General features: G+C 39.7%; 1 protein-coding gene across 3 annotated transcripts in view; it reads left to right on the top strand.

The window, feature by feature from the left end:
* Positions 1 to 6829, top strand: part of LOC106870812 (probable peptidylglycine alpha-hydroxylating monooxygenase 1) — a 36304-nt gene that overhangs the window by 4648 nt on the left and 24827 nt on the right. Inside the window, exon 1 of one of the 3 annotated variants that reach the window (XM_014917027.2) lies at positions 2331 to 2448. The exons of the other annotated variants lie outside the window; for them this stretch is intronic. The gene's annotated coding sequence lies outside the window, so the exon portion shown is untranslated. Of the gene's footprint in view, positions 1 to 2330; positions 2449 to 6829 lie in introns of those variants that run through there. 3 annotated transcript variants of the gene reach the window in all.

Below are 6829 nucleotides of genomic sequence, written 5' to 3'. Positions count from 1 at the left end.
GCGTCGAGGATTAAAGCGTCTAAGCAACGACTCTTCCGTCCAATTCGTTCTCAACCTCACGGACTTCAATGTATCCTCTTAGAGTTCTTAAAAACCCATTCCCGTCAGTTTCTGGGAATGTGAAGGGTGTGTGTGTGTGTGTGTGTGTGTGTGTGTGCGTGTGTGCGTGTGCGTGTGTGTGTGTGTGTGTGTGTATCAGTTTTCATTATACGTGGACAAACTTCAAAACCTATTTCTTTCTACCATTGCGCCATTGAAAACGAAACCAGCTCAAGGAATTAGAGACAGAGTAAAAGAGAGACAGAGTAAAAGAGAGACAGACAGTCAGACAAGACATAGCCGGAGAGAGACGGAGATAGAGGAGGAAGAGAGAAAGAGAAAGATGGCGGGAGAAAGAGAAAGATGGAGGGAGAAAGAGAAAGAGTGAGATACAGAAATCTATCTTCAAAAACTAATTACTATGCGTTGGAATCATATTTGATTTAATTACAAATGATTTTTCAATTAGTGAGCGATGTGATTAAGAACTGATAATAACAGCTGTTGACCATATTTTAGTCTTTGTGTTAGAGGAAGAGAGAGAGAGAGAGGGGGGAGAGTAAGATGGAGAGGGGAAAAGAGGAAGAGATAGACAGTTGGAGGAGAAAATGTGATGAAAATTCCTCAAGGCCAGTGACTCCCGAAGTGGGCGGTATTGCCCCTCCAGGGGCGGGGGATAGATCTTGGGGGCATTGAAGAAAAGTAGGGGTAGCCAAAAGGGACGATGGGTTTAAAGATAACTAAATAATGCTTTCATTAAGTTAAGATTTTGTTTGTGTGTGTGTGTGTGTGTGTGCTATTGTTTTGAATTTGCTACAGAAAGTGGTCTACGATCCAAGCCAAGGGGTCGACAGCCCGAAGAAGTTTGGGAACCAGTGCTCTAAGGGCAGGTATGGCTGTGTGGTTAAGAAACTCGCTTTGCAGCCACGACGTTTCGGGTTCAGCCTCATTGGGCAGCACCTTGGGCAGCACCTTGGAAACCGTGTGAAAACCCGTCGTATATTTGAGCATCTCTGTGTGTGTCTTGTGTTTGTTCCCATCACCGCTTGACAACCGGTGTTGGTTTGTTTACGACCCCGTAACCTACGGGTTCGGCAAAAGTAACAATAGAATGAGTACCAGTTAGTGCCTGGAATCTGGTGGGGGTAAGGGGTGGCGTGTTGATACTAACAGCTACGCACGGCCTTGTCCGAGTTTATTGATATCTTCAATAAATACAATCGCGCGTGAATTCACTATAATTTGGATAAATCACTTAAAGAAAAATTTGGGAAATCTTCGGTTGCTCTGGAAATATTGATTCAATCAGAATTGTTGCCTCCAAGCAATTCATAAAAATGTACAAAAAAAAGAAAAAGAAAAATTAAATATAGACACAGACATTGCTGCGTGATTACGAAGCTCACTTTGTAACTGCATGGCTTCTGGTTCAATCCTACCGCGTGGCATTGGGCAATTGGCTTCTCCTATAGTTCTGGGCCGACTAATTTGGTAGACAGAAACTGCATGGAAGCCTATCGTATATGTGTCTATGTGTGTTTGTGTTTGATTCCCCCATCACAGCCTGGGCTTTTAGCTTACTTTTTAATCTTTAAACTTTTACTTGTTTCAGACATTAGGCTGCGGCCATGTTGGAGCACCACCTTGAAAGGTTAAACCGAATAAATCAACCCCAGCCCACATTTTAAAGCATGATACTTATTCTATTATTCACTTTGTCGAACCGCTAAGTTATGGTACTTCAAAAATATCTATTTATGATAATGGAGACCCCAATAAATGGTGATGATTTTGATAATCATTTAACTATGAGAACAACAGACAGACCACTTAAGCAAAAATCCGTTTCAAAAGAGAAGAAATGGGTGGGGGGGAACTACCCTTTTTCTTTTCTTAAAAGGTATTAGACGTTTAATCCGAAACTTCGCTACCTTTCTCATTTCTTCTACGGCCTGTAGAGTGTAATTTGAAGTTGTTTCACTGCTACTTCTAGCAGTCGAGCGACCACGTCGAGGCTACCTTATTGTATTTATTCAAATTCTAAGATCTTGGATATAGAATACTTCTTGGAAAATTACGAAATGTAACGTGTCATTTTCTGTGTGTGCGTGTGCGTGTCTGTGTGTGTGTGTGTGTGTGTATACGTGTGAGTATTGCGAGCGCGCGCGCTCGTGTGATGCACGTGCGAGTGTGTGTGCTGTGCGTTGTGTATGATATAAGATATTGCGTATGAGAACCTGTGTATATGTTTCTAAAATGTATGTCTGCATACATGTGTGTGTGTGTCTGTGTGTGACTGTTTTCGATGGTAGCGGGAGGTCCGAGGAAGGTAGGGGATTCTGAACATTCGCAAGACAATTCCCATAAAAGATATCAGTCACTTCCTATCCTGCCTGAAAGCGAAGTAAAGTAGGTACCACTCTCCTATTATACACACAACACACACAGACATATATATATATTCATACACACACACACATATATATATATATTCTTTTATTCTTTTATTTGTTTCCGTCATTTGACTGTGGCCATGCTGGAGCACCGCCTTTAGTCGAACAAATCGACCCCAGGACTTATTCTTTGTAAGCCTGGTACTTATTCTATCGGTCTCTTTTTGCCGAACCGCTAAGTTACGGGGACGTAGACTCGCCACCATCGGTTGTCAAGCGATGGTGGAAGACAAACACAGACACACAAACACACACAGACACACACATACATAAATATATATATATATACGACGGGCTTCTTTCAGTTTCCGTCCGAATTCACTCGCAAGGCTTTGGTCGGCTCAAGGGCACGTGCCCAAGGTGCCACGCAGTGGGACTGAACCCGGAACCATGCAAGCTACTTACCACACAGCCACTACATTTATATGTATATAATCATATATATATATACATGCACACACACACATACACACATATATATATATATAGTATGCATGTATGTATGCATGCATGCATGCATGTATGTATGTATGTATGTATGTATGTATGTATAGCTGTCCACTCGAGTCCGAAGTCGACCATATTTGACTATAAAGAGAATTGCGATTTCGACAATGGTTCTTAAAAACCTGCCATACTCTTAAATGTCTTTTGCCTGATCCTACATAGTACAATTACATACATACATACATACATACATACATACATACATACATACATACATACATACATTACATTACATTACATTACAGTACAGTACATTACATTACATATATCATTCTTTTACATGAATAGTGTTGTCAGTGACTTTGAAATTTCGGACGATGAAAGTTAAGACGGCCGAAACTTCGAAGTCACTGTAGAAGAATAAACATGTACACTGCAAAACGTATTGAATAATCCTTCAATTAAATGTGAAATTGATTTTGTATACAGTTTGTGATTCACAAGAACGTCTAAATTGATCGTACGGTGAATCTCTGAGTATTTTACCTTTCATTCTTTCATGGTTAATAAAATAAAGTACCAGTCAAGTACTGGGGTCTGTATAATAGACTTTCTCCTTTTCCAAATCGCTGTTGTATCTCAATCAGAAACATTTATCTCTGTATTAATGTCTTTATTGTTGATGTCAGACTTTTAGCCCCAGTATCATTACTGCTCCTACTGCTCCTTGTTATGTTGTATAATATTCTTGTTGTTTGTTATAAGTGTTATCGTGAAAGTGGTGAGCTAGCAGAATCGTTAGAGCAGCAGACTTAATAATTTTGGTACCAGCTCTACGTTCTCGGGTCAAATCCTCTCGAGATCGACTTAGTCTTTTATCCTTTCGAGGTCGGTAACACAAATTCTAATCAAGCAGTGGAGTCGATATAATCGTCTGCTCTCTCAAACGCCATTAATACGATGAGTTTTTACGTTTTACTCAAGGGTGCCAGTCAGGTTTGAAAGAGATGATGACGGGGTCTTGAGCAAAAGGCGTAAAGATTTCTGGTTTCTGGGGCGGAGTCTTTAGTATTTCCTTTCAAATATTATTGTTTAGTCGCAGGCCAACCTTTTTCGATCAGACCAATGATGAAAGACATTCTAGCCGTGCCCGTACCTACTTTTATTCTTTTATTCAGACATAGCATCTGAAGGACTTCAATATCCAATGAGTTCTGAAAACAGTGCAGTGTGGTTTGAGTAAGTTTTAGCTATCATTTCTAGAGATCGACTGAGCGTATAATAAAGGTTTTGTCGCTTATTAGTTTAATTAACTAAAATTTCTTAGTTCACTTCATTTCGCATAATGGCCCCAACTTTACTTTTTTGTTTTCATGCAAAGGACGTCCCTGAGTATCCCAGCCTGTCTTTGTGCTAGATAAACTTCGCTTAGCATCCTTCCACTTCCTCAAGACAAAATACCCAGCAAGATCATGTTACGTTTCTTTAATCCAGATGCCTTTCAGCTGATGGGCTTGATGAAGAGTGGGATGTAGAAACGCCTGTTGCTCAAGGCCCTTTCATTTTCTCTTGCAAAGATGACACCCTTGAGAAAAACGTAAATGTAAAAGTCTCATCGCATTCCAGATATTAACGGACAGCTCTCTGAATAACCTACAAACCTGAGAGGACAAAAAAAAAGGCGGTTTTCTTTAAACCTGGAGCCTTCAAGCTAACTAGCTAGATATCTTTATCTTTCTATTTCTCTCTCTCTCTCCCTCTCTCTCTCTCTCTCTCTCTCTCTCTCTCTCTTTATACACATACACACATCAACGGTTTAACGTCCACTTTTTTATGCCTAAATGGGTGAGACGTAATTCGTTGAGGAGGGAGGATTTTCTACGACAAGAAACCCTTCCTGTCGCCAACATTTACTTGTTTCCAAGCAAGGTAATATTTCCATGGAAGACTGTAAACGAGGGACTAATATGATTGTGCCGTTCGTTTATTACTCTTTCCCAAATATACTTCCTTTCTTACTCCCAAAAATTTTCTTCCTTTGAACATTTCTATCCCACACAGGCGTAGCAACTCCCTCTAATTTCCTGTCATTTTCTACTATGTTCATGTTCTTGGGGATGATGAGAAAAAGTTTCTTGTTTCTTGAAGAATGGATTTTGTCCGAAACGGCGGAGGTTCAATTTTCAGTCAATAAACTGGATATAAATAAATACATATCTATATTTTTGCGTATGTGTGCGTGCGTGTGTTTGTGCGTGTGTGTGTGTGTGTGTGTGTGTGTGTGTATGACTCTTTCTCTCTCTCTCTCCGTGTATCAATGTGTGTGTGTGTGTATATACCAACGTGTGTATGTCTTTGTGCCCCACCCCCACCACTTCTTAGCACACAGCTACGCCTACGATGTTTACGACGGAGGGGTGAATCAGGTTACGAATTAACTATTCCGATTTCCGCAGTAAAAACCCATCGCATCCTAATCTCGACCATTGCGTATCTGAGACTACATTAACCCATACGCTCCTCGTTGGTTCTTAATACGGTTCGGTACGATTTGAGATGAATTATGACTGCTATTTCTAGTAAATCTTGTTACTTCGTAGAGGTGCGGGTGTCGAATACGTGCATATTTGGATCTGTTCCTTGAATCTGACATCTCCTGATAACTTATCAATAAACTAAACAAACATATGGCCTTTTCCCGCCCAATAATAATATCTCCTTCGTTTGTTGTTTTTCATTCTCATTGTTCTATTTTCTTAATACATATATTTCCTTTTCGTATTTAGTTAATGATTAATCTCTTTCCCACGATTAAACACACACCCTCCTACCTGTCCGCCTACCTACCTACTTACCTACCTACCAACTTACATACATACATACATACATACATACATACATACATACATACATACGTTTCTGTATTTTACTTGTATACACAAGCAATGTGTAGTTTCTATTTCACGTGCCGTTGAACGAAAGTATTGACCTTTGAGTCACTTATATACACTGATATACACAGTCTATGTGTTTGTACACACACACACACACACACACACACACACACACACACGCACACACACACACACACACATGCATATGCATGTGTACTTAGGTAGACAAACAGACAGACATAGATAGATAATGGATTGTTGAACATTTATGTTTACAGACGAAGGAAAAGGACTCAATAGATAAAGTAGAGTGTGCATTTTATATTAATAGCTGGGGTCTTCTTGAATCGTTACACAGTGTTTTACGTTTCTAAGTATTCAGACTATTAAAGAAAGAGAGCAGCGTGACAATATACAATAAACAATATTCGTAAGCATATCGAAATACGATTAATAAATGAGATTTGATTAATTGTCAAAAAAAATCATAAGAAGCTGTGCCGCACATTATTCTGTTTTGTTGTCATGCACACAACAAGCGATACATTCATCTTATTAACATGAAAAAAATAATTAATATTTTCATATATCTTTTCTACTTTAGGCACAAGGCCCGAGATTTTTAGGGAGGGGGCCAGTCGATGAGATCAACTCCAGTACTCAACTGGTACTTAACTTATCGACCCCGAAAAGCAATGTCGACCTCGGCGGAATTTAAACTCAGAACGTAAAGACAGACGAAATACCGCTAAACATTTCGCCCGGCGCGCTAACGTTTCTGCCCACTCGCCTCCCTAATATTTTAGGGTTAGCTGATTGATATTTGGAGATTCTTCAATAAATATCGATGGAAGTCTCTGCAAGAATTCGTCAATTCGATGTTTGGTTCTAAATTGCAGAAGACTATAATAGGATGTTATACGTCTACGGGAGACAAAGATTTCATCTTCAGGAGCTATCAATGCTGGAGAACGCATATTGTATAATGACCCAGTC

The sequence above is a fragment of the Octopus bimaculoides genome, chromosome 15 (genome assembly GCF_001194135.2).
Source record: "Octopus bimaculoides isolate UCB-OBI-ISO-001 chromosome 15, ASM119413v2, whole genome shotgun sequence".
NCBI lineage: Eukaryota > Metazoa > Mollusca > Cephalopoda > Octopoda > Octopodidae > Octopus > Octopus bimaculoides.
The sequence above is the reverse complement of the archived record's forward strand: the minus strand, read 5'-3'. Positions and strand labels throughout refer to the sequence as shown.